At 36.3% G+C, this 25,597-nt stretch overlaps 1 pseudogene; it reads left to right on the top strand.

Annotated features, from left to right (window-relative positions):
- LOC112134622 (large ribosomal subunit protein eL33-like) overlaps positions 1–24,841 on the top strand; it is a 28,085-nt pseudogene extending 3,244 nt beyond the window's left edge.
- The last annotated feature ends 756 nt before the right edge of the window (positions 24,842–25,597 follow it).

Raw genomic sequence — 25,597 nt, 5'->3', positions numbered from 1 at the left:
AGCACATAGCAAATGTTCAACAATTGCTATTTAGAGTTAAGAAAAAAATTTATTTGTCAATGTATTATGTTGTCTAATTATCCTACAATACATAGCTGGTTCATTCCAGTACTGAGAATCAAACAGCATTCTTCTGACTAAGCCTTATGTTCTTTCCATGTGCAGGGTGAATGCTATTTGGTCAAAGACAAGTAGACTAAGTAGACTAAGAGTAGACTAAGAAGAAAGAAGCCTGGCATTTGGTGTCTGAATGAATTGTCCCATACAATCACAAATATAAAGTCTATAACTCATTAAGTATTGCGTATTTTAAATGGGCTTTTGTTTTCTTTATGATAAACATGGCCAATTTACTTTTGATTGATGGAAATCAGCTATGTTTGAATTTACGAGCTCACCACAATTTTCTTGGCAATGCCTGCCATTTATTAAATAGAGTCTGTCCACAGTTATTAGTAATAACAAATATTTGCATTTATATTAGATGTTTTATGGTTAGAAGAGGATTAGACCAAATGATCTGGAGGAAGCATAATAGAAATGTTCCTTAATATCTATTTTTTAATGAGGCTTACATTGCCAAACAAGTTTAGCATGGGAAGTAATTAAGGTTCTTTCCAAGAAGTTTTACAAAATAAGCTAAGCAGTATGTTTAAATAATAGAAGAAAAGATCTTCAATAACATTCTCTTCAGTAAAAAGCCGTCACCAAGAAATATTTTATCTACAACATAAATATTTGCTATTAAGTGTAGACTGTGTTTAGCCACAATTGATTTAATATTTCCTTCCCTCTCAATACAAAGTAAATAAGTTGATTGCGTAGTGCTGGGCAACTTGATCCCAATTGCTTGTCTTATCTTCACTACTACCACCTCCTTCTCTGCCACAACCATAGCACAGAACATGTATCCAGTGGTATAAAGCAAAAGAGACTATTATAGGGAAATCAAAAGTGGCAACTGTGTCAGTTAATTCTTGCTGTGTCACCATCACCCCAAAACATTTTGTCTTAAACAACAAAATATGTTATTTTTGATAATTCTGAGTCAGCTGAGCAGTTCTAGTCTGGGCCCACTTAACTGCTCAGCTGGGTCAAAATGTCATTACTCCTAGGTCTGGTGGTTGATTCCATATCAGTGGTAAAAGGCCATATGTCTCCCATTATCTCACAGCGTTGCCCAATCTTGTTCACTTGGTGTTGGTTGCAGTATTCCCAAGAGCAACAACCAGACAATTTCTGACAAACAAGTGATTTTCAAGGCTTTATTTGTATCATACTGTTCATTGTCCTGTTGGTCAAACAGGTCATAAAAGCAAGGTCAGATTTGAGAAGTGGTTAAATAAACTTCAACTCGTAGTGAGTTGCAAGGCCTCAATGCAAAGAATGGGATATTGAGAGGTGTGAAGAGTTGAAGTGATGTTTCCTTCCTACCACAGATAATCTATGACACTGTGCTATGAGAATTCTCTACCAGAGGTTGTCCTATACTTTATGAAGAAACTCCAAAATCTTTCTTTATTTCATTCTTTAAAAAATTCTCTGAGGAAGGTTAGCAATGAAGACATGCATTTAAATTCTAACCCTTACACAAATTAGTTCCATGACTTTGGTCCAGTCGTTTAACATTTCATAATAGGTCGAATTAAATTATAACAGCTTCTATGTCATGGCACTGCTAAGAGAATTAAATTAGATAAAGTCATGTAAATTATTTATTAAAAATTCAAAATATTAGTTTTAAGCTTTAATTTATTCATTTAAAAATAATATTTGAGCACTTATTACATTCCTAGTAATATAGGATATTTCTAAGAAGCAGTTAAGAGAACCATACTGAGCCAAATTATCTGCACCTTATTCTACCTTTTATTTTGGAGTAAGTTACTTACTGTTTTGAACACTCTGATTTTTCCACACCTGTGAAATAAGCATAAAAATAATTTTATCTACCTCATAAAATTGCTGGGAGAATTACATACAAATGCCTAGATAAATGTCTGGCACATCATCAATGTCCCACAAATGGTAACAATTATTATTATGTAACAGCACTGGAGTAGACATTAGATATATTAAAAATTCACTAAATATGTCCTCATGTATATTACAGTGTATTGGAGGAGTAAGACACTGAAAAGGGAATAGGTCTATAAGTAAAAAGTACAAATTGTGATTAGTGCAATGAATGAAAATAATACAGTGACAAGGTAACATAGAAATGAACTTGTGATCAAGTGGTAGCAGCAGTTCTCTCTGTAGAAATGATATACAAACTGGAAATTTAAGAATTCAAGAAATTTGAGATTTTTCAGAAAAGAAAAATTATGGTCAGAGGGGTAAAGCAACTTGCTCCAGGTTGTACAGGGGAGATGTCAACAGCCCGGAAAGATTCTAAGCAATAGTACAGCTTCTGCAAACCTTCCTGGCCCATGAGGACAGAAGTTGCTGAAGTGAGTGAGCCTGACAGTCTCTCAGGATGCAAACTCCACTCCTCTGTGTGTTGCCCTCCTAGTCAACTAATCCTGTTTAGGAAATCTTTAACCTGATGGCCAAACACAACAAAACAAAACAAAAAAACAAAACAACCGAAAAAAAGAAAAAAACCAACTCATTGATTCTGGCTTTTGAAATTAAAAGCCAGTAATTCTGTGTTTTGTTTTGGTTCACAATTCTACCATGTTAAATTTAAAAATATTCTTCAGACAAACATCACAGGCCAGGATAGCTTTTGATTGCCTTTTTAATTACAAATGCAATATTCTGTGATGTTTGCCTGAAGAATATTTTTAAATTTTGTAATTTTGTAATATCCTGTGGGATCGATGTTTTTTCTTTTTTTTTGAGACAGAGTCTAGGTCTCCTCACCCAGGCTGGAGTGCAGTGGCGTGATCTCGGCTCACTTCCACTGCCTCCTGGGTTCAAACAATTCTCCTGCCTCCGCCTCCTGAGTAGCTAGGATTACAGGCACGTGCCCTCACGCCTGGCTAATTTTTGTATTTTTAGTAGAGACACATCTAACTTTTTGTATTTTTAGTACAGGAGAGGTTTCACCATGTTGGCCAGGCTGGTCTCGAACTCCTGGCCTCAAGTGATTGCCCACCTGGGCCTCCCAAAGTGCTGGGATTACAGGCGAGAGCCACTGCACCCAGCCCGGTGGGATCCTGGAACAAAAAAATAACATTAGAGAAAAACTAAGGAAACTTGAATAAAAGATTAACTTTAGCTAATAATAATGTATTGATAATCGTTCAATACTTGTAGCAAATTTACCTATTAACATAGATGTTAATATTAGGGAAAATTGGCTGTGAGTTATATAACTCTCTGTACTATCATCTTAATTTTTCTATAAATCAAAATGTTCCCGAAATAAAAAAATTATTTTTGAAAAACAAGAAAGTATTTTTTAACCAAACAATAGTGAAAACACACATCAAAATTTTGGGGCCTGGAGTGGTGGCTCACACCTATAATCCCAGCACTTTGGAAGGCTGAGGTGGCTGGATGACTTGAGGTCAGGAGTTCGAGACCAGCCTAGCCAACATAGTGAAACCGTGTCTCTACTAAAAATACAAAAATTAGCTGGACATGGTAGTGCTCACCTGTAATTTGGAGGGTGAGGCAGGAGAATCACTTGAACCCAACAGGCGGAGGTTGCAGTGAGCCGAGATCACATCACTGCACTTCAGCCTGGATGACAGAGTGAGACTCCCGCTCAAAAAAAAAAAAAAAAAAAAAATTGTGAAATGTAGCTAGCTAAAGCAGTATTTAAAAGGAAGGAACCATATAGCTTTACAAACTTTTAAAAATAGAAAGATCTAAAATCAAAGACTTAAGATTCCACCCTAAGAAGCTAGAATTTAAAAAAAAGGAGAATAACTCAAGACAAGTAGAAGGAAGAAACTTATAAAGACAACAGCAAAAATCAATGAAAAAGAAAAGTCAGGACAAGTACGGGGGCTCATGCTTGTAATCCCAGCACTTTGGGAGGCTAAGGTGGGCGAATCACCTGAGGTCAGGAGTTCGAGATGAGCCTGGCCAAAATGGCGAAACCCCATCTCTACTAAAACTACAAAAATTAGCCTGGCATGGTGGTGGGCGCCTATAATCCCAGCTACTCGGGAGGCTGAGGCAGGAGAATTGTTTGCACCTGGGACATAGAGGTTGCAGTGAGCCGAGATAGTGCTACTGCACTCCAGCCTGGGCGACAGAGTGAGACTCTGTCTCGGGAAGAAAAAAAAAAGAAAAAGAAAAAAGGAAAAAAAAAGAAAAGAAAATTCATATAATAGAGAAAATGAGAAAATTAACAAACTCGGCTGAACTCTCCTATCTTGTTTGTGGAAATACAAAATGAAACAACCTCTTTGGGAAAGGATCTGGCTATTTTTAATTGTGTTAAGTATACACCTACCCTATAACTAAAACATTTTACTCCTAAATAGTTCCTCAAAAAATGCGAAATATATTTTCACAAAAAGGATTTGTAAAAAAGTGTTCATTTCAATTTTATCATAGCCAAAAACTAGAAATGGCCTAAGTGCCAATCAATAGGTTAATGAATATAATGAATTGTCATAGGTAATGAGAAAGAATGGACTCAGGATACACACAATCTATGTTTCCATGTATTATCTCCTTCAATCTTCATAACAACTCTATGATGTATTATTATACCCTGCTATTTGAGATATGAGGAACAGAACCACAGAGTTGTTTAACTTGGTGAGCTAGCTAGTGAGGGGTACCAGGACTCAAATAACTGGTGGTGTAGTGCAAAATGCTTGCTGTTAAGCAATATATTATACTTTCTTATGTTCACCTAAAACAATCAAATGCATGGAGTGGGTGTAGTACGAAATGGGTATCTTGGAAAACTGTGTTATAAAATTTCCATCTACACATTGCTCCCAAGCAATCATAAACGCAGGGTGAAGACAATTCTGTAGAACAGAACTTTTTTACTTGCTCATAAATGCACAGACCTATTCAGCCAAGGAAATGCTTAAGAAAGATTGAAATACTGTCAGTTGTTTTAACTTTGCTGCTACAACTACCAGAAAAAGACTGCAGGAAGAAGATGTGCTGGCAAATTGGTGGATTAGATATCACAAGCCCAAGTTCTTATACCAGCATTGTGACAAGGTATCCAAGAAAGAGAAGACATATCACCTCTCTGGACTGCATCAATTGATTAAGGAGGCTGGACCTAATGAGCTTAAACTGTGCATTAAGTTAGATTCTATGCCTGTCTTCCTAATAGATGGAATCCTACTTAAATTTTTAAAAAATTGTTATTGCCCATCTTTAATAACTCATTCATAATAAACTATCATCTATGAAAACATAGTTTACATAGAATACGAAGAGTTATTTACAATTCAATATCCAAGAGGTCTTTCCTCTATTGAGAGGTATTTGTTGCCAGGAGGTGATAAAAATAAGGACTAGCTTGGGAATCAGATATACATGGTTCAGATCCCAGTTCTGAACTGCCTAGTCATGTGAACCTGAGCAATGCACTTCCTCACTGTAACTCAGTATCCTCATCTGTAAAATGGTAATATATAAATGCATATCTCGATGACCTGTTTCTCACTCTGCCTAGGCAGCCATTGCCAAAGTCTTTCTCTGACCCATGCTTTCCCAAAGTAACTCCCACTTGCTGCCAGGAAATTGCCCTTACTGTATCTTTAGTCCAGGTCCCAACGCCTTCTATCTGCTTTAAGTTAGAAGGGTTCTAAGTGAGATGTAAAAGAACTTTATTAATAGTGTGTATAAAACCAAGTAGGCATATTGAAAGCAGGGAGATACACTGCAAACCCAGCAGGTGCAATCTTATTTGTAGCATCACATCTTTAAGAGTTAATGAATAATTTTAATTTAAAAATTAAAGAAATAAGAAATGGAAAACTTGTGTGTCCCACTACTGTTTCAAAATTGGGTAGAAAATTATTGTATTGCTACCTATAAAACAGGTACTATATATTATATATTACCTATGAAATAGGTAGCTATAAATTAGGTTCAAGAAAAGAATCCTAGCTTTCAAATGCTTAAACGATTTAGCTCATATCTCCTCCTCTTCTGTTGCAATTTGTTTCTTCTGCTGTTATAATGCTTATCTCTGTGGAAGTCATTTGGGATCCCTCTCCCTCCCTATTTCTCTCTGCCTGACTCTCCCCGCCCTCCCTCTCCTGCTCTTGATCTCTCTCTCTTTCTCTCTTTTTCTTCTTTCTCTACAACTGCAGTTTGAGCCTTTAAAAGGCTGATCCAATATTTGGTTCCTTGTTTTGTGTCCCACAAATGAGCACAGACTCAGTCATATAATAGGTGTTCAATCACTGTCTGCTCATTTAAATTAATCATTATAAACAAACTTGCCACTGATATGGACCAAAGCCTTTTCCATCCAGAAGTTCCTTCTGAGAAACCCAGAGCATGGGGAAATGAGGACAGAGTAAGTAATCTAACCTAAAAGATTGTGAGGCTTCATGACACGCCCAGAATGCAACAGTCCAAATATGAATTCAGTCCTTTGTTTGTTTTTCTTTCTTTTTTTTTTTTAAATTGGCTTCAAAACTGACCATGAGTCATAGGCCAGACTGTCATACAAAGAGGACAATTTTTCATTCTCATATTTTCTTTTTACATTCTACACTGAAATCCAGAATGTCTTATCAATGGCTCACTGGAAAAAAATCACGCTAGAATATTATGGTAAAAAATCAAAATAAATAAATACATAAAAACATAAACATAAATGATGTTACTTAAAAAGTAAAACACTCCAGGGTCTTAGCAGAACCTTCCAACATCTTAACTGAGACCATACCCTTACACTCAGATTTGTATAGTACAAGAGAGACAACAGATATCATTTGGGTTAGATAGAGATTGCAGCATGAATGGCCTAAGAAGGAATCAAGACACTTAATTTTTTGAATAGAATAAAATTTGTGAATCTATCTATATGTATCTATGTATTTATGTATATTTTTATACACTATTCAGTAGTACTAGTCATTAATAGCAATAATATAAGTAATATATTAGGTATACATTGTATGCAGGCATTGTACTCAGCCTTGCATATTATATTATTTAACCCTCAAAATGAATCTATGAACTAGAAAATTGAATCTAAAGAACACTAAATAAATTGTAAAAACTGTGCGCTTACAAAATAGGAAGGCAGTATTCAAACCTATAAATTCCAACTTCAGGGCCCCCGGTCTTAATCACTACAATATATTTAATAGATACAATAACATTTTACCCAAAGTATTGTAAAATCCAGATGCAAGTTTAGGAAATTCACTGTGTACATTAATACTATGAACATGGTTACTTCTTTTTTAACATCAAGCTGGATGGACAATACAGCACAGCACAAGACCGCACTTTTTTTTTTTCTACAAAATTTGCCCGTGAATGGGCAGTCAAAAGCTGAAGCAACCTTGATTTTGATATCTGGGCAGAAAATAGCCTTACTGGCCGACAACTGCCCCATGCTTTATCCCTTATGTTTCTTCTCACTCCCTCCCTTAAACTTGTCATTAAAGAGATAATTCACCTAGGCTAATATCTAGGGCCATATTAGGACTTGAGGATACTTAAATTCTGAAAGAGTTATGGTACACCATGTAGTGAAAATAATATCAAACTGAAAAAATAATATTTACACATAGGCGACAACAAACAGTTTGGTTTATTTTTCAAGCATTTCTGCGTAAAATTTTTGGGATTAATCCATTGTAACATCTTTTATCCTTTCAGAGAGGTACCCATCTGCTGGTTCCTAAAGCTGAGTCCTCAACTGTGGGGGGTACATACTTAGAGAATGTTCAAGATGCCCCATTGAGTTAAAGGAAGAAAATGTTAGAACTTCTACTTGTATTTATTTGTAATTATAAGTCAATTATTTTATACACATTTAAAATATAGATGGACATGGAAGATCTCATCCAGGCCCCGTATCAGATGGTCACATATTATTCACTCAACATCTGGAGGGAAGAGTGGGATGTCCAAAATGTCTAGGGATTGGAAGTGGAATTTTCACTCATTTTTCTCTTTTTCAGTGTATAGCAATCATTTGTAGTTTACTTGTATTCACCTAAGTGAATTTATAAATTATATTATCTAGTTTTAAACAATTTAATGACAATAAAATGTGTAAGTGGTTTAAAATGTTTCTATTAAGAAATTGCCAATTGAAGATAACATTAATGCAAGCCTGACAAAACTGAGAACATAGAGAATCTAACCATTTTAACAGAACAAGCTGTCTATTAGCCTTGCTGCAAAGTAAAAATAAGACGTTAACCTGAAAGCATTTAAAATTATTGGGGAGACTATTCAATCTATGGACTTATGTTTATTCTAATTAATTATGAACCTCTTCCTAAGGACATATTGTGCCTTGATGGTTTCTAAGTAAATAATAGTATGATGCCATCATGACTAAGAGGAAATTATTTGATTTCTCTAATAATTGTTTTTTGTTTTATTTATTTATTTATTTATTTTTTCTTTTATTATTATTATTATTATTATTATACTTTAGGTTTTATGGTACATGTGCCCAATGTGCAGGTAAGTTACATATGTATACATGTGCCATGCTGGTGCGCTGCACCCACCAACTCGTCATCTAGCATTAGGTATATCTCCCAATGCTATCCCTCCCCCCTCCCCCCACCCCACAACAGTCCCCGAAGTGTGATGTTCCCAATTGTTTTAAGATATAGTACTAAAACAAGTACTTTTCAAAATTTCCCTCAAGGTAAAATAAATGCTTAGGAATCACTTTTGAAACTCCTTAATCTCAATTAGAGAAATACTTATTTTGCCTGCTGCCTACAAAAATATGGTCAGAAGCTAAAATACACTCCTTGGTTGGACAAAAGAGTTTTAAGGCCCATAAAGCATAAAAAATATAGTTTTCAAATTATCTTCCCCCATTTGAATCTACATATCTTCATAAAGTAAATTTTTCAATAATCACAGCTTTTAAAGCCACTTTTGAAATAAATAGAATTTAAACCCCGATCTTGGAATTTCTGTAATATAGTATATTAAACCAATATTTTTTAAAACCTTAAGCTTATTAATTTTTTTGCTCACACTGTTAATAAAAACATGTTAATAATATAGTAATAATATTTTCAAACTGATGGTGTTTGTCTTATTATCTCTTTTTCTTGGACACATAAGACATCATTTTTCAGCCTCATTTGCTGTAAGATCTGGATTATCTGACTGAATTCTGGGTATTGAAATGTAAGCTGAAAAGTGGTGTATCATTTCTGAGCCTAGCTATTAAACCTTCATGTGCAATATTTCAGATTTTATTTTCCTTTTTTAAAGTGACTTTGGAGGCAAATGTGGCAACATTATAAGATAAACTCATCTTGGAATCACACGAGAGAAAATAACCTACGGAAGCACAACCCACCTTGGACTCTAATGTGAACAAGAAATAAACTTTACCATGATAAGCTAGTGAGAGCTCAGTATTGTTACCACAAGTGAGGCAATTCTACACAGACTAATGCAATTATTAATAGCATATTGAGACCCAATTTTTTTGTACCATTAAATATAATAAAAGTATTTACGTAATATTGTTTATTTCATCTTTTTGTCACAATTTTAAATTTCCATTTTCCATGTCTTATAATATATGTCATGTATTTCTACAGTAGTGTAACTATACATCTGTTTGGATTGCATGCTAAAGGTACTTTTTCTTGATAACCAAATAATAGAAAACATTTGGAGATAACTAACTTAAATATATGCTTTATAAACAAATTTTCATCACCAACTACTTAAATAGCCATAGGATACCTTTAGACTTATTCTCACAAAACTATATAATATATTTAAGCTCTAAGCAACAAGAAATGAATGTCAGTTACATCTTACATCCACACACCTCTCCTAATCTTTAGTTGATATGTGTCACCACACCCCAAACCAATGATTTACTAAAAGTAGAAAGTATTAGTACCAAGGAATTAAACCAGTTACTCTTTGTAGCTGAAGAGAGTATTCTTTAAAGCAATATGTCTGAGAAATACAATGATTAAATTTCATAAGGAAAAAAGTTAAAAACAAGTAAACCCAAATTTTTATCTAGGATATATCTATGCATACACACACACACATCTATATAGATAGATAGATGTGCACGTACACAAATGTGTGTATATGCTTAACGTACATATATACATACAGTGGGTATTTATTTTTTAGAATCACACAAACTTTTTTTAATCTTAGAGCCTATTTGACTGTCCAGACTGAAAGTAACTAGAAGTGAAATTAAAATAAACATTAACTACAGAACAAAATAAAGATCTTGGGTCTCATTTTGTTGAATTAAATCAAGATCACATGTTTGTTTCATTGTTTCAATAGAAATTTTCTGTTCTTAGGTACCAAAGCTAGACAGTTCATTTTCTAGTTCTTAACACCTATACACATTGCAGATGTAGCTGGCAAGCTCAAAAAGAATGTCTTCTTGTGGGCTGTCTTCAAAAGGTACTAATTTTGAGAAGTTTGTGACTCCTAAAAGTAGGATTAAAAGCAGTAAGAGGCGTGGCCTTTGAAATATTTGAAACTGTTGACAGCTATGAGCTCTGTGGGACCTCATGGCCATAATATCTCCTGTGTGTGCTGTTGGCAACATATCATAGCATCTCTCACTCTATCATTCAATCAAAAATTAAGTCTTTCAGATCACTTTGTGAGAGTTTCAAATGCCTTTTAGAAAGCCAAGGCCAACATTTCAACACCACAAAACCTCCACGAAAGTGGGGGAAGTGATGGCTCCCTCTCAACTCCAAGGAAAACCCTTCAAAATAGCTCTTTTACTCATTATTTGTCAAAACAGTCATGCAATGGACAGTGTTTATGTTCCCCCCAAATTTGTATGTGATCCCTAATCCCTAATGTAATGGTATTTGGATATAGGGCCTTTGGGAGGCAATTAGGTCATAAGGGTAGAAACCTCATGAATTGGGATTAGTGCTCTCATAAGAAGAGATATGAGAGAGATGATCTCTTTCTCCACCATGTGAAGATACAGCAAGTAGGTGATAGTCTGCAAACCAGGAAGAGGGCCCTCCCAGAAACCTCATTGACCAGCACTTTGATCTTAGACTTCCTAGTCTCCAGAACTGTGAGAAATAAATGTTTGCTGCTTAAGGTACACAGTCTATGGTATTCAGCTATAGCAGCCTGAACTAGACAAATGGTGATTAAGCAACCCAACTCTTTTAACCCAGCAAGCTACATGGATATGAAATTTATGTTGTAAATGTCCTAGGCCAATAGCACCGTGTTATGAAATCTATTTTGTAACTCTGCCATCATTACTTCTTGGGGGTAATTCAGTCCACGTCAATACTTCTGGCAAGGTGAACTCTAAATCTCCCCTTCAACTCTCTTGGTCAGTGGAGTTGCCTATTGATTAGAGAGATGACATTTAGGGATGTCATGTATTATTAGTCAATGTAGGAATCTTTGTAATGCATAATGTAACTCAGGTCAAGGAAGGGATAAATGCTCTCTTGGAATAATAAGGTCATGGCTAATCATTCATAAGAACAAGTAACAAGTTTTCACACTAGAGTGCATGTGAATTTTTTATATCCTAGATTATTAGGGAAGATGTATGCTGTTTCAGAAAGAAGTGGCAAGATGTGCTTGATTTTAGGTACTCTATAAAATATCAATTGTAGCCCCAAGTGACTCTTCACCTCATTTCACACTTGCCCCTGTATACAGGAATAGGATTCACAAATCACTGAGTTCAGCATGCTTCTCTGGCACTTACAGAACTGTGATGATTAAGCCAGGAAGGAATAGTCAAGAAAGCCACTGAGGCTGTGGCATTCTCAAAACAGGAAAATGTGTGTTAACATGGACTGAGATGTTATTATTTGTATAAAAAAGAGGCATGGTCCTTAGGATTTGTCCTCCACACACCCCACACTTTGCCCCACTCCACATTCACACAACAGGTACAAGAGGAAGATTTAGTCAAAGGGAAAGAGAATTTCTGAACATGAGAATGATCCAGATAAACCTCTCAGACATATTTCCCACTCACACCAATCTCTCTAAGGTGGGGATTGGCGGAATAAAGATATTCTCAGGGAACAGGAAAAGAAAGGAAGGTCAGATGGCTACACAGTGCAATAGATCTCTCCTACTTTAAAGGATTGACTGCTGAAGAAAAATAAAAAGATATATTGGCCTACACAAACTGCTATAGCAGATTTCCACAGGCTGGGTGGTTTAAACAATGGAGATTTATTATCTCACAGTTCTGTAGGCTGGAATTCCACAACCAAGGTGCCAGCAGGCAGGATTGGTTTCTAGTGGGGTATTTTTTCTTTTCTTTCCTTTATTTTTTTAAAAAATTTTACTTTAAGCTCTGGGATACATGTGCAGAACGTGCAGGTTTGTTGCATAGGTGTACATGAGCCATGGTGGTTTGCTGCACCTATCAACCTGTCATCTGGGTTTCAAGCCCCACATGCATTAGGTATTTGTCCTAATACTCTCACTCTCTTTGCCTCCTACTCCCTGACTGGCCCCAGTGTGTGATATTCCCCTCCCTGTGTCCATGTGTTCTCATTGTTCAACTCCCACTTATGTGTGAGAACATGTGGTGTTTGGTTTTCTGTTCCTGTGTTAGTTTGCTGAGAATGATGGTTTCCAGCTTCATCCATGTTCCTACAAAGGACATGAACTCATTCTTTTTTATGGCTGCATAGTATTTCATGGTGTATATGTGCCACATTTTCTTTATCCAGTCTATCATTGATGGGCATCTGGGTTGGTTCCAAGTCTTTGCTGTTGTGAGTAGTGCTGCAATAAACGTGTGCATGTGTCTTTATAGTAGAATGATTTATAATCCTTTGGGTATATACCCAGTAATGGGATTGCTGGGTCAAATGGCATTTCTGGTTGTAGATCTTTGAGGAATCGCCAGTGTCTTCCTCATGGTTGAACTAATTTACACTCCCTGGTGGGGTAGTTTTTGTTGGCTTTCAGGGCACTGCCTTCTTGCTGTGTCCTCACATTGCCTTTCCTCTGTGTGAGGGCAGAGAGAGACAGAAAGATCTGTGGTGTCTGTTTGTCTTCTTACAAGGGCATCAGCCCTATTGGATTAGCGCCCCACCCTATGACATCATTTACATTGAATTAGCCCTTTAGAGACTCTGTCTCCAAATACAGTCACTTTGCTGGGTTAGGACTTTAACATATACATTTTGAGGGGACACAATTCTGTCCATAACAGGAGATATCATATGTAAAGAACCTAAAACCTTATAGAATAAAAGGGCAAAATAGTGAATGAAGCCAGGGATTAAGTTATGCAAATACATGTATCTTGTAAAGTTCTGACCAAACTTACATTGGCTCAACTTTAATTCTGAACCCAATGGACAAGGCCAAGAGGTAAACACCATCAGTTATAGAGCCCACCATGTCAATAAACTCTTATTTGCTGCTCAGGAGAAACAAAGTTTTTCTTAGAGCCAAAGCCTGAAAGGTATTTTCTGTATTTCAATTATACCTTTAGAGTTAAAGTAAAGCCTGGCTTAATAACATTGTGTCTAATTATATTTCTTATTAGAAGCTTAGAGAATAAATGCAAATCAATTATTTAGTAAAAGTGATTCTATGAAACATAACGTAGGCCAATCACATTTAATAAAACTTTCAATCAGTTAAACTTGACAATTTTTGTTTTTTTTTGTTTTTTGTTTTTTTTTTTGTTTTTTTGAGATGGAGTCTCGCTCTGTCGCCCGGGCTGGAGTGCAGTGGCAACCTGCACTGGGTTCAAGCGATTCTCCTGCCTCAGGCTCCGGAGTAGCTGGGACTACAGGTGTGCACCACTACGCTCAGCTAAGTTTTGTATTTTTAGTAGAGACGGAGTTTCACCATGTTGGTTGGCCAGGATGGTCTTGATCTCTTGACCCCATGATCTGCCTGCCTCGGCCTCCCAAAGTGCTGGGATTACAAGCGTGAGCCACCGTTCCTGGCCGACAATTGTTATTTTGTAGCTCTAAAATAAGTAAATAGTATGAAATTGATTTTTCATTTTCTAACGTTTGCATATTAGAAAGGTACACTACCATGCATTTAACCAAAAGAAAATGCCAACATTTTCAGATAATATGGTTACAAAGAGGCTTTTTCTTCCTATGTCTGTTTGCTATCCAAATGCTTAATTTTGTTTTTATTTACACATTTTAAAAGGTAGTTTGAGGACTTCAGAGCAACAACTGACTTACTTAAACCATATCTGAAATTCTTAGAGTTGTGTAAAAGGGTAAAGAAATAAATATACAGGTAAAATAATTTATCACAAACAGACTTCATCATAAGAAGGGATGACTGTATGGCCCACTAGTCCTGTTTGTAAATTAAAGCTTCTGAACTCAAGGATTGGCTACTGAAAAGAAAATGACTATTTCTGTGTTAGTTTAATAAACTCCAAATTAAAATGTTATGTCAGTTGACATGTGTGCTGAAAACTTCAGTAACCAATAGGTATTAGTATAAAGGGTGATGTTATGCACAAAATAGGCTTCTGAATATAACCCAGGGACCTCAGGAGGGTCCCTTTAACATCAACCTTTTACCATCTCTTTTTCAAAGGTACTCATCTCAACATTTTACCACCTCTTTTTCAAAGGTACTCATCTTCCCTGCCTATGAATGCTTTTATCAGTGAGTACATGGCTTCCTAGTCTTTTAACATTTAATTTCTATTTATTCAGCTAACAACTATCATCTTAAGATGCAGGGAAGTCAGCTGGGCATGGTGATGCCTGCCTGTAATCCCAGCACTTACGGAGGCCAAGGCAGGCAGATCACGAGGTCAAGAGGTCAAGACCATCCTGGCCAACATGGTGAAACCCCGACTCTACCAAAAATACAAAAATTAGCTGGGCGTGGTGGCGGGTGCCTGTAGTCCCAGCTACTCAGGAGGCCGAGGCAGAAGGATTGCTTGAACCCGGGAGGCAGAGGTTGCCATGAGTTGAGATCATGCCACTGTACTCCAGCCTGGCGACAGAGCTAGACTCCGTCAAAAAAAAAAAAAAAAAAAAAAAAAAATGCGGGGAAATCCTTGACTGTAAGACGTGCAATGGAGAATATGCACAGACAGTTCCAAAGTAAGTAAGCATGTCCCAAGTCGGCAGGATACACCCATCAGAAAATTCAGACCCGAAGTGATGGATCAAAGCTTTCTTCAGTCCAGTCCCAAACTCTCTCTTCTCTCTGTTCTCTTTAAGTGAAATATCAGTTAGGAATTAACCTATTTGAATTTTCACCACCAGAACATATATTAAATATTTTCCAGTCAGAATTTTCTTTGAAATTTTGATGTTAAAGACACTTCTACTGCTTTGTTACATTTTAGACTATTTCAATATTTCATTGTTATTTAATCAATATGTGTTTACGTCTTGTCTCCTGAATGAGAATGAAACTCCTTCAGGGAAGTCATCTAGCTCACACATCTTTTAACTTGCTGTAAAAACTAAGAATGTTGTCTTGTACATAGAGAAACAACATGGCAGACAGGAGTAGGCTTGGGTGTTGGGATAGATTCTAATCCTCAGTCTGTTAGTCCAATCTCTAGCTATATGATTTCTGGCCACTGATTTAACTCTCTTGAGACATAATTATTATTCTAAGGACACACTGGGGTGTGTGGGAGAGTAGAGGTAGCTGACTGGCTACTTGTGAGAAACAGGTTCAGAGCAAACAGCTGATCCCATTTACATGGGTTTAAGGTTTTAGTGTTCTTGGCCTTGTTTGCAGAAACCTTTCTTCAGAGAACTTCAGCTTTCAATACCTTTAAGAAAATGCATTGAGAAGATCAAGGGAAGGATCACTATTAAGCTGAGTGCAAAACCCAAAGCTCACTTAGATATCCCCAGCTTATTTCACTATTCGATAGACTTATTATGTTCTTGGGCAAACACAATTGTTTTTCCTGGCTCTCCCTCTCAAATATGCAGACAAATCCTCGATGGCAGTAACAGCTAGAGGAGAGTTTATAGCCAACACTGTTAAAGGGAAGTCAGCAATATGAGTCCTGTTTACTGGTGCCAAACTGCACAGTCAGTCCAATATTAGGAAAAAAATAGTTCAGCATTCAAGGCTTGCTGTTGGTCACCATGAGTGGTTTTATTCTTTTATGAATTGAACTTGTTTGTTGCAATGGTTAGGGTAGGGTTTGTCCAAAGTAATTTTGAAAAAAATAATGAATAGACGTTGTTTTGTTTGTTTGTTTTAAAACCTGCTTGTGTAAAGACAGCATTATAGCTACTAACACACAAGAAGAGATTCTGTTAGGTATACTGGCAGGGCTGCTGGAAAAGATGCAGACATTAAAAATGAAAACAAAGTATAGAAGAAGAGGTAGAATATGCTATACAATGGTACATTTTATATTGAACCGGCATAAATAACCAATAATAAATGGCAATTCTGTGAAAAGTCTTTATTTTTGTCTTCTGGACCCATACTGTTTCAGCCCTGGTCTTAAAAATTCTCCCTTCCCTCACCATCATTTCAGCTGTTGTTGCTTGTTATGAGAGATCTGCAATTATAAGTTAAATATGTTATGGTAGTTTAAGATTGGATTTTTTTCTTTCTGTAACTATTATGTTGTCATAGCAAAAGTCTTGTGTAATATGAGAACCATAATTTCAATTTCACAAAGAAAATAATGACTCTTCAAGCTGACTTAAAAACAATTTAAATGAAGAGCAAAGAACCCCTACTTAGGTATGGAATATACCTGGAATATACTTGATTTTTATACATCTAAGGAAGTATGGATAAATTGTCATTAATCAATGCCCTATGATATAATATAACCTCATCAGCCTCAGCATTTGTGATGAAAGCATTTATCATTTCATATCATTAGATCTTTTAACAATATGGAGATTGTTTTATTAGGAAGTTCAGAACTTTCTCCAGGATTCATAGAAAAATGCATTTCTTAATGCCTTGGTTTTAAAATTTCTTACGGAATTGGTATCAGTGGAATTTTCATAGCTGAAGCAACTGTCGTAAAAGAAATATAGTATACTCCTTGATAATCAATTCACTTTGTGTTCTAGAGGAATGAAAAATTAATGACTTTAGTGACAAATTATCGTATTTGGAATTTATGGATATTTTGCCAAAAGTACTAACTATAGATGTAAAATAAAATAAAGCAAACATTGCTTTTATTATGCACAGGATAACAAGTTTCAAATAATTTTTTGCCTCCCATTTGTTTGGGGTACACAGACTGCAAAGAGATCTATTCTTTGAAGAACAATTTATTTTTTCTCACAACTCTGTGAGCTGAAGGATGGTTCTCCTGGTCCTGCTTGGAATCACTAGAGTAGTTGCTGTCAGATGGCAGCTGTATGGACTGGGCTGAGAGGTGCAAGGTGGCTTTATTCATATGTCTGGTAGTTAATGCTCTCTGTCAGCTGAGGTACCTTAGGTCTTCTTATCTGGACTCCATCTGAAAGATCTCACTAGACAGTTGTCCTTCTTCCAATATCCTCTTCTTCTACATTATTTGGAGTCTCTTATTCCTCAGGCTGCTTGGGATATTTTGTAACTTCTCTAGTCTATTTCTTATCTAAAGGATGTAGATACCTCATCCTTTAAAAATTCTTTTCCTCTAGCACTATGCTAGAACCATTCTGTTTTTTTTAGCTTCGTTTTTGCCACTTATTTTTATAGCTTCTATCATCTTTGTGACCAGTTTGTATTTCTGGTTTGTGTATATTCATACTTTGGAGTTAATCTGCAAAACAGAGTAACAGCAAATTCTCCATAACAAAGTGTTTAATTTACTTAGTCCTGAATTATGCACTGCGATTCTTTGCAGATGACCTTTTTACTTCTGTGCCCTATAACGGACTCTCTTTTATTTTGTTTGTTTCTTTTTAAATGTCAAATACATCTGTCTATTTTATTTTTAAATGTATACTTCTTGATATCAACTAAAAACATCCTAGAGTTTTACTGTCTTCCTTATATATTTTTTCCTCTTTTAATAGAGAAATATGATCCAATGATCCAACTCCAGAAAAACTCACTGGATCCAGGTGAACACAGCCTCTTTAAAGCTCTTGCCAATGAACTGCTGGTCACTTTGCTGCTTGTCATTGAAGCACTTTGACACGGACCTGAAGCTATTATCACAAGTGCCTATTCCACACTTCATTAAACTTTTGGGAGTCTACCAATGGTGTCCAAGACTGAATGTAATCAATATCCCAAGAAGCAAAAGAGATGCACCTAGCAGAAACATCTTGAAGGTGTACTATATCTATCACCAAGAAGTCTGCATTCCCATTTTTTTTTTTTTTTTTGGCTTAGGAAAGTAACTGCAAAAGTTTTTTGTTTTTTTTTAAAGATCATGTTTCTAACTAGCAAGTATCATGAAAACCTCAAATTATTGAATAACAATAGAATTGTTAAACACTATAAGAGAAGTCCTGTTAAGTAATATTTCCCCTAATCACAATTAAAGACAATAAATAAATGGAAATTACTTCTTCGAATTAATTGTAGTGAGATGTGGTTTATATGACCATCTTATCTGAACTTTATTGTTGCTATTTATCTTTAAATTTCCTTGAATGAACTCTGTCCATTTTCTCTTGAGTATAATTCATTTCTCAATTCTCAATGAAAAATTTGGTTTAATTTATGATTAAAATACCATGGATAATTAAATATAGGCCTTTCATCTAGGGTCAAAATAGGTTGAGGAACAGTAAAATGGAGAAATTTTAAAACTTGACTTAGTTTTGGTCTATTGCTTGGAAACTGCAAAACAACTTTATCTGGGGAACTTACCAAGTATTTATTATTATTTATGTTTGTTTTTTTTCCGAGTGACTTTTTTGAAGAGGAACACAAAGATCTTACAACAATTTTCATATTTCCTTTTTTTTTTTTTTTTTTGAGGCAGAGTCTTACTCTGTCGCCCAGGCTGGAATGCAATGGCAAGATCACGGCTCACTGCAAGCTCCACCTCCCGGGTTCGTGCCATTCTCCTGCCTCAGCCCCCCGAGTAGCTGGGACTACAGGCACCCGCCACCACGCCTGGCTAATTTTTTTGTATTTTTAGTAGAGACGGGGTTTCACCGTGTTAGCCAGGATGGTCTCGATCTCCTGACCTTGTGATCCGTCCCCCTTGGCCTCCCAAAGTGCTGGGATTACAGGCGTGAGCCAGCGCACCCGGCCACCAATTTTCATATTTTCTTGGTGAAAAAATATTAAATATGCTAGTGTCTTTGGTTTGTGCTGCTATAACAAAATACCACAAACTGGATAATTTATGAACGATAAAATTTGATTTGACACATAATTCTGGAGGCTGGGAAGTTTAAGATAAAGGCGCTGCATCTGGTGAGAGCTTTCTTGCTATGTCATAACATGGTGGAAGACATCACAATGGCAAAAGACAGTGTACAGGAGCGGAATTCATTTTTATAACAAACTCCCACCATAATGTCATTAATCCATTCATGAGCACACAGCCCTCATGAACTAATCACCTCTTTAACAGTTCACACTGTTGCATTGGGGGTTTAGTTCTAACACAAGAACTTTGTGGGACACATTCAAACCGTAGCAGTTAGGACAAGGAAACTGATAGAAGGAGACATTAAGAGTATAGGAGAAAAACAAAACCAAACAAAACGTTGGCAGGACAAAGAAGAGAGTTTGAAATTCAGTGGTGATTGAGGTTGAATGCTGCCCTAAGAATGAACAAAGCTCTCAGAGTGGATGGCCTCTCAGAGGTCACTTAGTCTCCAAATTGAGAACAGAACAAGACCTTGGTTTCCTGAGGGATAATTGAACCGTTTCCACATCAGACTACACTGCCTCCTTGGAAGTTATATGACACTTTCATGCTAAGCACTGGCACACTTCTGAAGTCTAGGGTTGCCTTCAGGTCCTTAACTTTGGTGGGTGGTCAGTATTATTTTACAGAAAGAGAAACAGAAGCTCCAAAGGGGTTAAGTGACTTGCAAAATGTCAAGCGATACTTCAGAGGGCTGATTCTGAAACTCAGGGTTAATCTGCTTATTCAGATGTTCTTTAGAAAAAATAATTTTATTTATTTTCAAGAAAAAAAGTTTTCTTATTTTCAAGAAATATTGTTAAGAAAAATAAATGTGAAAGAGTTAAGTTCTCTGTTTACAAGGGATTACAAAACAGAGCAATGATGACTTCGCACATAACTTCTCTAATTTAAAACGTGTGGGGGTTGCACATTTTAAAAAGCCAAATTAATAGTTTTCTCAAGTTTTTGAGGAATGATGTACTTACGTGAAGAAATTTACCTATGACAATGATCATTCCTATGACATTTGTTCTGGCCTGCAGAGCTGGAGAGTGGAGAAGACACATTACTTATTATCCTACAAGAAAGTTGGAAATATCTTAGCTTTGAGTTCTAATATTTCCAGATGGTAGAAATCGAAAGCAGGCTTCCTCTCCTTGCCTGCTCCTCCAAAGTTTTATGCAGCAGTAAATAAACTCTTATTTGCTTGTGCTACATTTTATTGCAGAGTACAGAAGGATTGAGGCAACGTATTTCTCAGGGAATGATTCTTTGCTGTGTGTACTTTTAACATTGAGTTCTCTTTCTGTCTTAAAAAGGAAACACATAGCTCACAATTTTAGCCTCAAGAATACTACAGAATTGTGTTGATTATTTGGTTGTATTAACTTTTCCAATAAGACATTTCTAAAACTTGCAGAAAATGCTCTCAATTTCTATTTCCACAGAATATGGTAGAAAAGCACAATGATATTTCTTCCCCATAATCTTCAAATATTAAAATTGCAGTCATGTAAGTAAAAACTTAGTACATTAATTTTTCTTGCATATTGAGTAATGAATCTCGTGGTAATTTTGGGAAACATCATTGGAAATCTAAATTAACTCCAAAAAATGCTGATTTCTAGTTGGGAATATGATCATAAAGGAAACAAAATTGACAAATGAATTGGGGAGAAGTTTACTTTGTTTACAAATATTTAATTTCAACTCATTTTCCCACCTGTAATTTCTATCACATGTATCAGTAGAAACTGTTTTTCAGCAGTGGTCTTTACTGGATAGTGTTCCTGGGCCTTTCTTAATATACTGAGAAGAGACTATGTCCTGTTTATTCAGAGGAGCTGAAAAGAATCTGCTTATTAAACACCCAGAATGTATGTAAAACCTGGTTCTAGAATATGACAAAATATAATAAAATTGTTTCCTGCTGCATTATGGGTTCAACTCCTCCAACCTATCTCTGACATAAAAAATAGAAGGCAATATTGTACAGAATCATTTCAATGCTTTTTCCTTTTACCACTGTGCCTGCTGAAAGTAAAAAATTGTTTTCTGTATCTCCAAATGTGTGGATAATAAGTATTATAAAGAGCAAGAATATTCCCAGACCTGTGGGCTTGAGGTGCCTAATCTGGGGTGAAGCAAGAGTCAGTGTTTACCTGAGAATGGTACTTGGAAAAAATATTGATTATATTCATTAAGATATAGCTATAAATATCCTCCTTCAGTAGGCAAGTGGGAGAGAAATGGGATAGGGACTACTGACTTGGGAGAGATGATAGAATCTGCTAACTTCTCTGGTTTGTTTCTGCAAACATATGCTGAGTGTTAATTGCATTCTAGGTATTGCCCTTGGCACCTCCATGCAGTGATGAAAATAACACAAAGACACAATACTTGATCAAGGAATGAAAACCCCAATGTCGTTTGCTTTTAGTCCTTCTTAACTTGTGTCAGGGTCGTCCTCCTAGAAGCAGTGATTCTTGAAAAGTAAACATCAGACAGGAGATGAAGGGTGGAAAGGGGTTCAAGTAGAGAGGGCAACCTGCACAAAGGCACAGAAGTAGGAACATGGTGTATGCATAGAAGAGTAGTGCCTACGGGGAATTCTAATTAATGTGGCATAAAATCCAGAAGCAAAGAATACGGGAAGTAACTGAAGAGGGAAGTAGAAGCCAATTACCAGGGAGCTTAGATTGACCCTTATGAGTGATGGCACAGGGGCGTGGGAGACTTTAAGCAAGATCATCAAATGGTCAGATTTGCTTTTGGATGGGTCAGACTGCATTTTGTGCTCAACGGATTGGAATGGAACAATACTAGAGGCAGGCAGATCAATGAAGAGGTTGTTACAGAAGTCTAGGCACAAGATGATAGTGGCATTTGCCTTCATAGCACTTGTCACTGTCAAATAATTATTTTCTCATTCTGTACATATGCATTCAATGTTGTCTTCCTTATGGAAATAATAAGCACCACTGTGGTAGTGAATGTGACTTCTTCACTGTGATGCCCTCCAACATCTCACACATGCCTGATAGTGACTGATTACTGAATAATTGTTTACTAATGTAGGAGCTAGTGACCTGAATGAACACAATGGGACTAAGTTCAGAGCAAAGGTTAGGTTTTTTAAATATTCAAGAGGTAAATGTGCTAGGACTTGCCAACCAAAGTTGACAATGACATCTGGGTGCCTATATTTTTAAATTATTTATTTATTTATTTATGTATTTTTGAGACAGGGTCTCGCTCTGTCACCCAGGCTGGAGTGCAGTGGCACAATCTTGGCTCACTGCAACCTCCACCTCCTGGTTCAAGTGATTCTTCCACCTCAGCCTCCTGAGTAGCTGGGATTACAGGCGTGCACCACCACGCCCAGCTAATTTTTGATTTTTGGTGGAGATGGGGTTTCACCATGTGTGTCAGCCTGGTCTCCAACTCCTGACCTCAAGTGATCTGCCTGCCTTGACCTCCCAAAGTGTTGGGATTACAGGCGTGAGCCACCACGCCTGGCCCTGGGTGCCTGTATTAATTAGACTGCATGAATCTCCAGAGCCACGCATAGCATAGTGTTAAAAATATTAACTATGAACTTCCTTTAGTTCAAATCCAAGCACTCTGACTCCCTAGGCATGTGTCCCTGAGTCAATGATTTAATCCGTTTTGGCATTCAATGTTCTTCAGTTGGCTCAAATGCAAAATGAGAATGACTATAGTACCTGCTTCATCATGTCGTTCTGAAAATCACAGGAGTTAATGTGTGTAAAGCACTTAGAACAAAGCCTGACAGACAGCATATGCTCAATGAAAAGCTCAGATTAAATTCTCATGAAGTTATTAGTCACTAGTGACGGTTTCATTGCAGGGAGGTGATTTTGCTTTTAAATCTCAACCATACCGCTTCATTTGATCTGCACTCCTCCCTGAAAGGTTTTACTGTCTTTATTTAACAAACGGCAAGTCAGAAGCTCCAAATGAAGTGGTGTAATAAAGTTCACACAGATTGTCATCGCCCAAACTAGCCTCAGAGCAGGGAGGCTTTGATCCTCCAATAGCGCTTTCTACTGAATATCTCCAAGGGAGAACTTACTGCTGGCTGTGCAGTTGTAAAGAGCTTAAAAGTTAACTTTTACCTATCTATAAAAACAAGATTGATAAATCATGTCACACCTAAGACCCATTTAACTAGTATAGACATGCCTAGTTACCCGATTAAAATACTAAAGCTTTAGGAAAGTTCTTCAGACATGGGATTTTTGTTATAGTCCATTAAAGATCTCTCTTCCACAAATTTTAGTGAAAATGTTTTATATCCAAAGTTAATTTTTAGGTAATTAATTTTGTTAACTATGAGTTCCTCCTTTACTTAAGATTCTAGTTTATAGAGGTTTTCATCAGTTTACATCTTCAACTGGGAGAGTTTTGTGTTCACTAGGTACTAATTTTTATGTTGCTTTTCTTGTAGAGCATTAGAAAAAAATGAGAATAAAATATTGGAGAGATAAAAATGGAGAGAAAGACAATAGAAGAGTGGGGGTAACAGTTTTACATTTCAACTTTGGGAAAAATAAAGGAAATTAAATAAAAATTGTCCTGAGTCCTAGAAATGCCATTGAGAGCCTGTCTGGGAAGATGAACTGAGTATGAATGGAGGGAGCCTGATAGGGCTGCGATGTGTGCTCTGTGGCTTTCCAAAATACGCTGGTCAGCAGAGTCAAAATGCGGGAAAGCATTTACCAACTAAATTCCAGCTATTGGTTTAAATCAAGGTCATCCAAAGCTTTATCTATCACAAGTTACTTTGATTTTCTAGGATGAATAAAGAAAGGATTTAAACAGGGTCCCAAAAGTGACAGTCGAAACTTCATAGAAAGTCTAAAAGGAATGGAATATATGGACAAGGAATCAAGCTCTGGAAGATGCCTATGCTCTGTGGATCAGAACTGATATCTAAAGGTTTGTTATCTGTCTGCTGGAGGAGAATAGACATTGAGAATAAGCTTTAAGAACATTAATAGCTCGTCTTCCTCTTTCTGCCATTTTGGATCCTGTGGAGGCCTGCTGGGAACAGGACTTCTAAAAGGAAATATTGTCTGGAAGCTTGTGGCCCAAGGCCGTTTTTGCTGTCTATAAGTGGGGTCTCCAGAATCAAAGGGCACACACATCTCTTCTTAAAATTGAAGGTGTTTATGCCTGAGATGAAACAGAATTCTATTTGGGTAAGAGATGTACTATGTATACAAAGCAAAGAACAACACAGTGACTCCTGGTGGCAAACCAAACAAAACCAGAGTAATTTGGGGAAAGGTAACTCGGGCCCATGGAAACAGTGGCATGGTTCGTGCCACATTCCGAAGCAATCTTCCTGCTTAGGCTATTGGATACAGAATCCAAGTGACGCTGTATCCCTCAAGGATTTAAACTAGTGAAAAGTCAATAAATAAAAGTGGATTTGTGCTCTTGTAAAAAGAAAGAAAAAATATATATATAACAGTTAGTTTCTTTTGATTATAAAACATATTGACATAATTTGCATGTTCTTTTCTTTGTTGTTTTGTACCTTTTATATTTTACATTTCTAGTGATTTGTTCTTTTGTTTTACAAAAATATTGGTTAAGGATGGATTTGTGGACAAAAATGACCTTTTCCACAAATAGTTTGAGAAGTACTGAATGTTTTTTTCCCCTACAAAATGTACCAAATTTACAACCATCTCATTAAAACAGTAGGAGAAGGAAATAGAAAAGTTTCTTCAAAGTAAAGCATAATATATGAAAATAAATTTTATATTGTCCAACATTCCTAATTTAAGATGGGCAAAATGTCATTAGCAATTTTATTAGGTAATGTGTTGAAAACGTATCCTTTTTATTTTGACATACATGAAATATATAAGGGCTTTCTTTGATGGTTGCGATTATGTTTCTATTTACTAATCATTGCTTTATCTTAAAATTATATAATTTTTAACAGCAATTTGTTTTGCAACAATATGTTTGGGAATATAGTCCCTCAGCTGAGAGGAATATATAGCATTTTGTATTATCAAACTGTACCCTTGGGATAAGAGGTCCCATATATTAATTACCTACAAAGTAGTAGCGCACTAATTCATTTGGATTTTTTCTGAACTTACTGGCTTTAAAAAGTATAGTAATGTTCATATTAAAGAAGAC

Source organism: Pongo abelii, chromosome 7, assembly GCF_028885655.2.
Source record: "Pongo abelii isolate AG06213 chromosome 7, NHGRI_mPonAbe1-v2.0_pri, whole genome shotgun sequence".
Lineage (NCBI taxonomy): Eukaryota > Metazoa > Chordata > Mammalia > Primates > Hominidae > Pongo > Pongo abelii.
The sequence above is the reverse complement of the archived record's forward strand: the minus strand, read 5'-3'. Positions and strand labels throughout refer to the sequence as shown.